This window comes from Artemia sp. Qi Xiang Cuo, chromosome 12 (assembly GCF_049724085.1).
Source record: "Artemia sp. Qi Xiang Cuo chromosome 12, ASM4972408v1, whole genome shotgun sequence".
NCBI lineage: Eukaryota > Metazoa > Arthropoda > Branchiopoda > Anostraca > Artemiidae > Artemia > Artemia sp. Qi Xiang Cuo.
In genome coordinates, this window is record NC_142805.1 from 42,213,403 (window position 1) to 42,219,402 (window position 6,000).

General features: G+C 33.2%; 1 protein-coding gene across 1 annotated transcript in view; it reads right to left on the bottom strand.

The window, feature by feature from the left end:
* LOC148946132 (G2/mitotic-specific cyclin-B2-like) overlaps positions 1-2,370 on the bottom strand; it is a 44,509-nt gene extending 42,139 nt beyond the window's left edge. The window contains exon 1 of the mRNA XM_089098159.1: positions 2,274-2,370. The gene's annotated coding sequence lies outside the window, so the exon portion shown is untranslated. The remainder of the gene's footprint in view (positions 1-2,273) is intronic.
* Positions 2,371-6,000: the final 3,630 nt, after the last annotated feature.

A 6,000-nucleotide genomic window follows, 5' to 3' on the forward strand; every position in this document is an offset into this window, starting at 1 on the left:
GGAAATACCAATTATCCAATTTTGATGATATATCCTTTCAGTGTTTCAGGTTTATTCAAGTATTAACAGAAAGCTGATTTTCTTCTGATTCTAAAAATGTAACTTTTATTGCTTGATATTTATTTTAGAAGTCACAAACATTAAATATAATTGTTTTCTTTTCAACTGCTTGTCAAAACAGAGACCATATTTTTAATTTATACTGACAAATCATTGGTGGAAATTTCACCAAGAAGGTAGCAGGGGTGGATCCAGGATTTTTTTTAGGGGGGGGGGCAAAATAGGTTGATCTGGGAAACTTGCATTAGGAGCAAGTTTATTTAATGCAAACTTGCATTAATTAAGTAAATTACCCTACTTTAGACTAATTTTTTTTGGAGGGGGAGGGGGGGGGAGGCACCCTCCTCTCCCCTCTCCTGGATCTGCCACTGGAAGGTAGGGCTCTTGTTACTACCCTCATATTGCATCATGCTGTAGTAAAATAGGGGTAGTCTAAAAACCTGTCTATTTTTCTGGAATACCAAAGAAAAGTGGTCTTTCCCAAAAAGAGGTCTTTTACCCTACCTTCTTATTCAGTAAAGGTGCTTACAGTGGCAGTTCTAGGCCTTGACAGGGAGAGGAGGGGGCAACAGCAGTGGTAGAATTCCATAAAAATCCTCAAAGTTAGAGCAATTTTCCCAAATCAAGTGAAAATGACATCAAAAACTGAAAGATGAGCCATTTGGTACCATGAAAGTACTATATAGTACTGGCCTGTCAATTTAGGCTATCCCCTACAAGCCTATAGGCTACTAAAGAAAACTGATCTGTTTCTGTTGATCATATACACTGTCAAATTAAGCTATCCCCTACAAGCCTATAGGCTACTAAAGAAAACTGATCTGTTTCTGTTGATCCTTGAATTATGCATGTTTATGTTAGTTTTGACAAGATTTGGTAATTATTTACCAAATCATATTATTGAATATGAATGAGCATTATGAATGCACATTAGGGGGGTGGGGGTAAAGTTTAAACTTACCTCTCATTTACATCAGAAATAAAATTACCCCCACCCCCTAATGTGTAAATATAGACTCTTAATTAGTATATATAGGTGTGGTGGTAAAATTCATTTCCAACAAAAATGATGGTAAAATTCTACATTAGCTGCTTTTGGCTATCTTGGAAAGGGGTTTGGTTAGGAAAATAAAACTTTCAGGGATATATCTACAGGCTACAGTATGTCCCAGGAAGGTATTTTGAAGTACCTACCCCAACTACTTCTCCCTCTAGAGGGTCCTGACCTTTGATGACCTTTAAAAATCTGTGTGTTATAAAAGTGAAACCTTGTGATATAAATCTTCAGCTTAAAATGAAGTTCAACAAAATTGTTTTCAGCTTCACAACTTTGCTCAATCCTGATTTATAGTTTTAAAGATATGCAAATACATTTCCTAAATTCATAAAATTAACATTGATATGACTTAAAATACTAGGTCTACTCAAATAATAGGAATTGTATTTTCAGAACTAAAGCCACAGAAAAAGAAACTGATGATTGAAAATTAAGGTAAAATATTGTTTTGTAAAAAGTTCAATAGGTATAGATCTGTCAAGTAGGCAAATTTCAGAACCCTCTAGAGGGAGAAGGAGAGGAGATAAGTGGGCTACTTCAAAATACCTTCCCAGGACATATTTTAGCCTGTAGACCCATCCCTGAAAGTTTCATTTTCCTAACATCACCCCTTTCCAAGATAGGTAAAAGTAACTAAAGTAGAATTTTACCAAAATGATTATTATATGTGTAAAGAGCATAAAAAAAGGGCATTGAGTGGTAGGCTATATTCACTTTAGTCATAACTCAATAATATGATTTGGTAAATATTTACCCAAGATTTTAAAAGACATTAAATTTCAGCTGGAGGGGGGGGCAACTTAGGTCTGGGGGGACTGAGGTCTGGGAGGGACAATTGCCCCCCCCCCCACTGCCCCATAGCAAATTACACCCCAGGCAGCTGCCCCCAAGTTTTATGACATCAAATCACTCTTATTTGACATTTTTGCACTCATATGGTATACCCTACTCCTCCCTCTCCAATTAGGAGGCCTAAAACTCCTACTGGATGCTTAGCATATCCTAGCCTACTTAGGCTTCCTATGCCACCCAAAGCAGATTTCCTTATAACCAAAAATATAAACATGTAATTAAAGAAAAAGAGACTAAAAATAAATCATATGCATATTCAAATTAAAGAAATAGGCCTGCTTGATAATACAAACTTAAATAGTACTTAGGGTGTTCAATATATCCAAACTAATTTTCTACACTCCTTTCGATATTCATTATTGGCATCTATATATTTTGAATTATTTGCAAATAGATGGCAAAACTCGAATCCTGAACTGCATTAGTCGACTTGACTACAGTCAAGAAAGAAAAACACATACAATGAACATGTTATGCTTCTAAATCCAAATTTTATATAAAACCCAGATATGTTAGTGAAGAAAGCATGTTTTTTATGGACTAGTCTTGTGCATATTAGCTTCCAATTTTACACATATACGGTTTTTAATTAAACGACTGAAGGCTCCGTTTTAGAGTCTTCATTGAATTGAATTGAAAATCAAGTATTTTGCAGTAGGCATCAAGACATGGCTAATTGGAGGAAAAACAACGCACGCCCGCCTATGGTCTTAGGGAGATTGACCAAGAATTTAGAATTGACACAGGACCCTTAATTTGCTTGAAATAACAGGCAAACAATCGTTTAAAGCCATCTTCATCTTCCAAATAGTACCTATTCATTGCCTAAGCTGAGCCCTGCATTCTGAGCAAATTTTAATAAAGTAATAGTATTGATCCAACCAAGAAGACTCAGTTCTTTTGTCATTGTTATTTAGCAGAACATTAGAATCTAGAGTCATTATAAAAGTAATTGGACGATAACAACGTAATTGCAGATAGTTGGAAAATTATATATTATATCTGCATTGATGTATTTATTTTCCCTGCGCATTCGTTCTATAAAAGAAGCAATTCCAATAAAAGAAAAACTTTTCAAGATGTCAGACTAAAGTAATTTTTGTATTCCAGTATTTTCAATTGAGGTTCTTACTGATGCTTGTTACCGCATGGTTTCTAAAAGATCTTAAGCCGAACCGGCCAGCCATGACAAATTTTTTTTTTTTTTTTTTTTTTTTTTTTTTTTTTTTTTTTTTTTGTCATGGCTGGCCGGTTCTGCTTAAGATCTTTAATTAGTCAATTGTACGGGCAACAATTATCCGCTTCTTTAAATTATTATTTGTATTTAGTTAAAAAACATGCAAATCTATTAAATAAACAAATTTTCTTAAAAAATTGCAAGAAGGAATCAGTGATTCCGAAATCTTTTAAAATATGTACCCATTTTGGAACTAAAAATGAAACAAAATTAAAAAATATATTAATCCTAATAGCTTTAAATCTCGTAATTTATGAGCAAAAACAGACACGTTTTAAACTGTCTAATGACTTAGATTATGTTGAAAACTTTTTAATAATTAACCTTACGTCTGATATTTTTATACGAATTAATGAAATGGCCACTAGATATTTTAGCCATGATTTTTAATTTTCCAATGTTTGTTTGCTTCACAAGTTTAACAGACTTTTGTTTGGGAATTTCTAAGATTCAGATGTTTTTTTATCCTTTTCATTGTCTGTGTCCCGCAATTAAGAATTGGTCCTCGAAAAATCTTAATACTAAAAAGGAGGCCGTTTTGTTGAAAGGTTCAAAGTTCTGTTTTCCAACACCAGTCTCCTATTCAAAAATAATTTCAAAGGTGGAGTCAGGAATTATGGCTTCTATAGATAAGGTTGATACTCCTCAAGAACTCAGAGCTGAGATCGTAAGAAAACTAAACACCTTTAATATGAACTTCATTGGTAAAGACATTTCACAAAAAAAATTACATTAAAATCCTTTCTGATTTGAAAAAGGATAAATTCCTTACTATCACCAGAGCCGATAAGGGAAACACGATCGTAATTATGAACACTGAAGATTATAATAATCAAATGAAATCCATTATTTTGGACACTATTACATACAAAAAACTTGATTTTGATCCTACAGATAAATATGTAAAATCAACAAGAAAGGAATTAGAGTCAATGAAAAATAATTTTCACATTACCCCACAGTTTTATAAGAAATATTATCCTAGGGGTTGTTCGGCGCCCAAGGTCTATGGTCTATCTAAGATTCATAAGACTGGATCCCCCCTCCGCCCCCGTGTGTCAACTTGTCTGTCACCTGTATCAAAATTAGGAAAATGGTTGTCGGTAGCTTTGCGTCCACTTTTGGGAACACAAAAATCATATTTAAAAAATTCGATTGATCTTACTAATAAATTGCGCAATTTCACGCTGGAGGAGAGTTCAATTCTTTGCAGTTTTGATGTTGTGTCCATGTATTTAAATTGTGATTTAAAAAGGTGCGAGGATATTTTAAAAAGTAAATTAGAAAAACACTTTGATTTAATATAGGATGTGACGTTAGCCAGTTTGGATATTGATGTCATTATGAAACTAATTATGCTGGTAAATGAATTTTCTTTTTATTTTGGTTTTCGAGGGGAGTTTTATAGGCAAATTTTTGGGTTACATATGGTGGATTATATTTCTAATTTATTTTCAAATATATTCATAGATTCCATTTAAACCTACTCTATAAACAGTTTTATAATACCCCCTTGCTTCTGGGGTAGGTTCATTGATGATTTGGTCTGCGTTTGGAAACATGGGTTGGACTCCTCAGACCTTCTTTGTAAGCATTTAAATAGTTTTGATAATAATATTAAATTTACAGTTGAATTTGAGGATAATAATAAATTACCTTTTCTGGATATTTTATTAATCAAAAGGGATTTCCATTTACTTTTCTCGATTTACAGAAAACCTACGCACAATGATAGGTATTTAAATTTTCATTCTTGCCACCCTATGTCGGTGAAAATGGGGGTTGTAATTTCACTAGTGGATAGAGCCTTTAAAATCTGTTCCCAGGAATTTATGGATTCGGAATTGTTATACTTGAGGGATATTTTATTTTGTAATAGTTATCCAATTAAGTTCATTGATAAAATAATTGAAAATATACGGGCCAAACATAGTAGTAGGGTTATTGAGGTTTCTCATTCTTTAGATTTAGTTTTATCAAAAAGCTTCATTTCATTACATTATGTACGTTGTTTGGTGTATAAAATTTCTCGTGTTTTAATTAAATTTGGTATTGATACATGTTTCCAATAGCTGAGGCCAATGAGTAGTTTTTTTAGTTCTGGTAAGGATTTAACTCGGGGAAATTTAGTAAGTGGGGTGTATAAAATTCAGTGTTCTTGTGGGAAGTTCTATATTGGTAGGACTCACCAACAATTTGTTGAAAGGTTTATTGAACACCGTAATTCAATAGAAAAAACCCTACAATTAAGCAAGCCTCCAGAAACTTTCGTTTCAGCTTTAGCAGAGCATATTTGGCTTCAACCAGATCATTTTGTAAAATTTGATGAAGCCTTGGCTATTTCTAATGATAAGGGGTACACCCAATGGGCCAGGGAAGCCATAGAAATTAAAAAACATATGTTTGCTAACCTTTCCATAAATAGGGACACGGTTAATTTAAATATTTACAGAATTTATTATAACCTTCTAAAGAGTGAATCAATTGTAAATAAGGGAGTAAAGATTTTAAATAATCACCAGGGGACTATTTTACCTGTTAGACCAAAACGATTTGCTTCAATAATAGCTAACAAAAGGATTATTTCGCAACTGAATAATTAAAGTAATTTACAATTTTTTTATTTTTCCTCAGTTAGTCTGGTGTCATCACTGAAGTAACTCTATTTTAGCATCTTTTCCCTACGTGGATCAGTTTGCGCCGAGTGTACGTTTTTGTTTTTTTTTTGTGGTGGTTTTATTGGTTTTTAGTTTTATCTTGTTTTTTTTAGTGTGTTTTGTGCTGAAGACGCCTT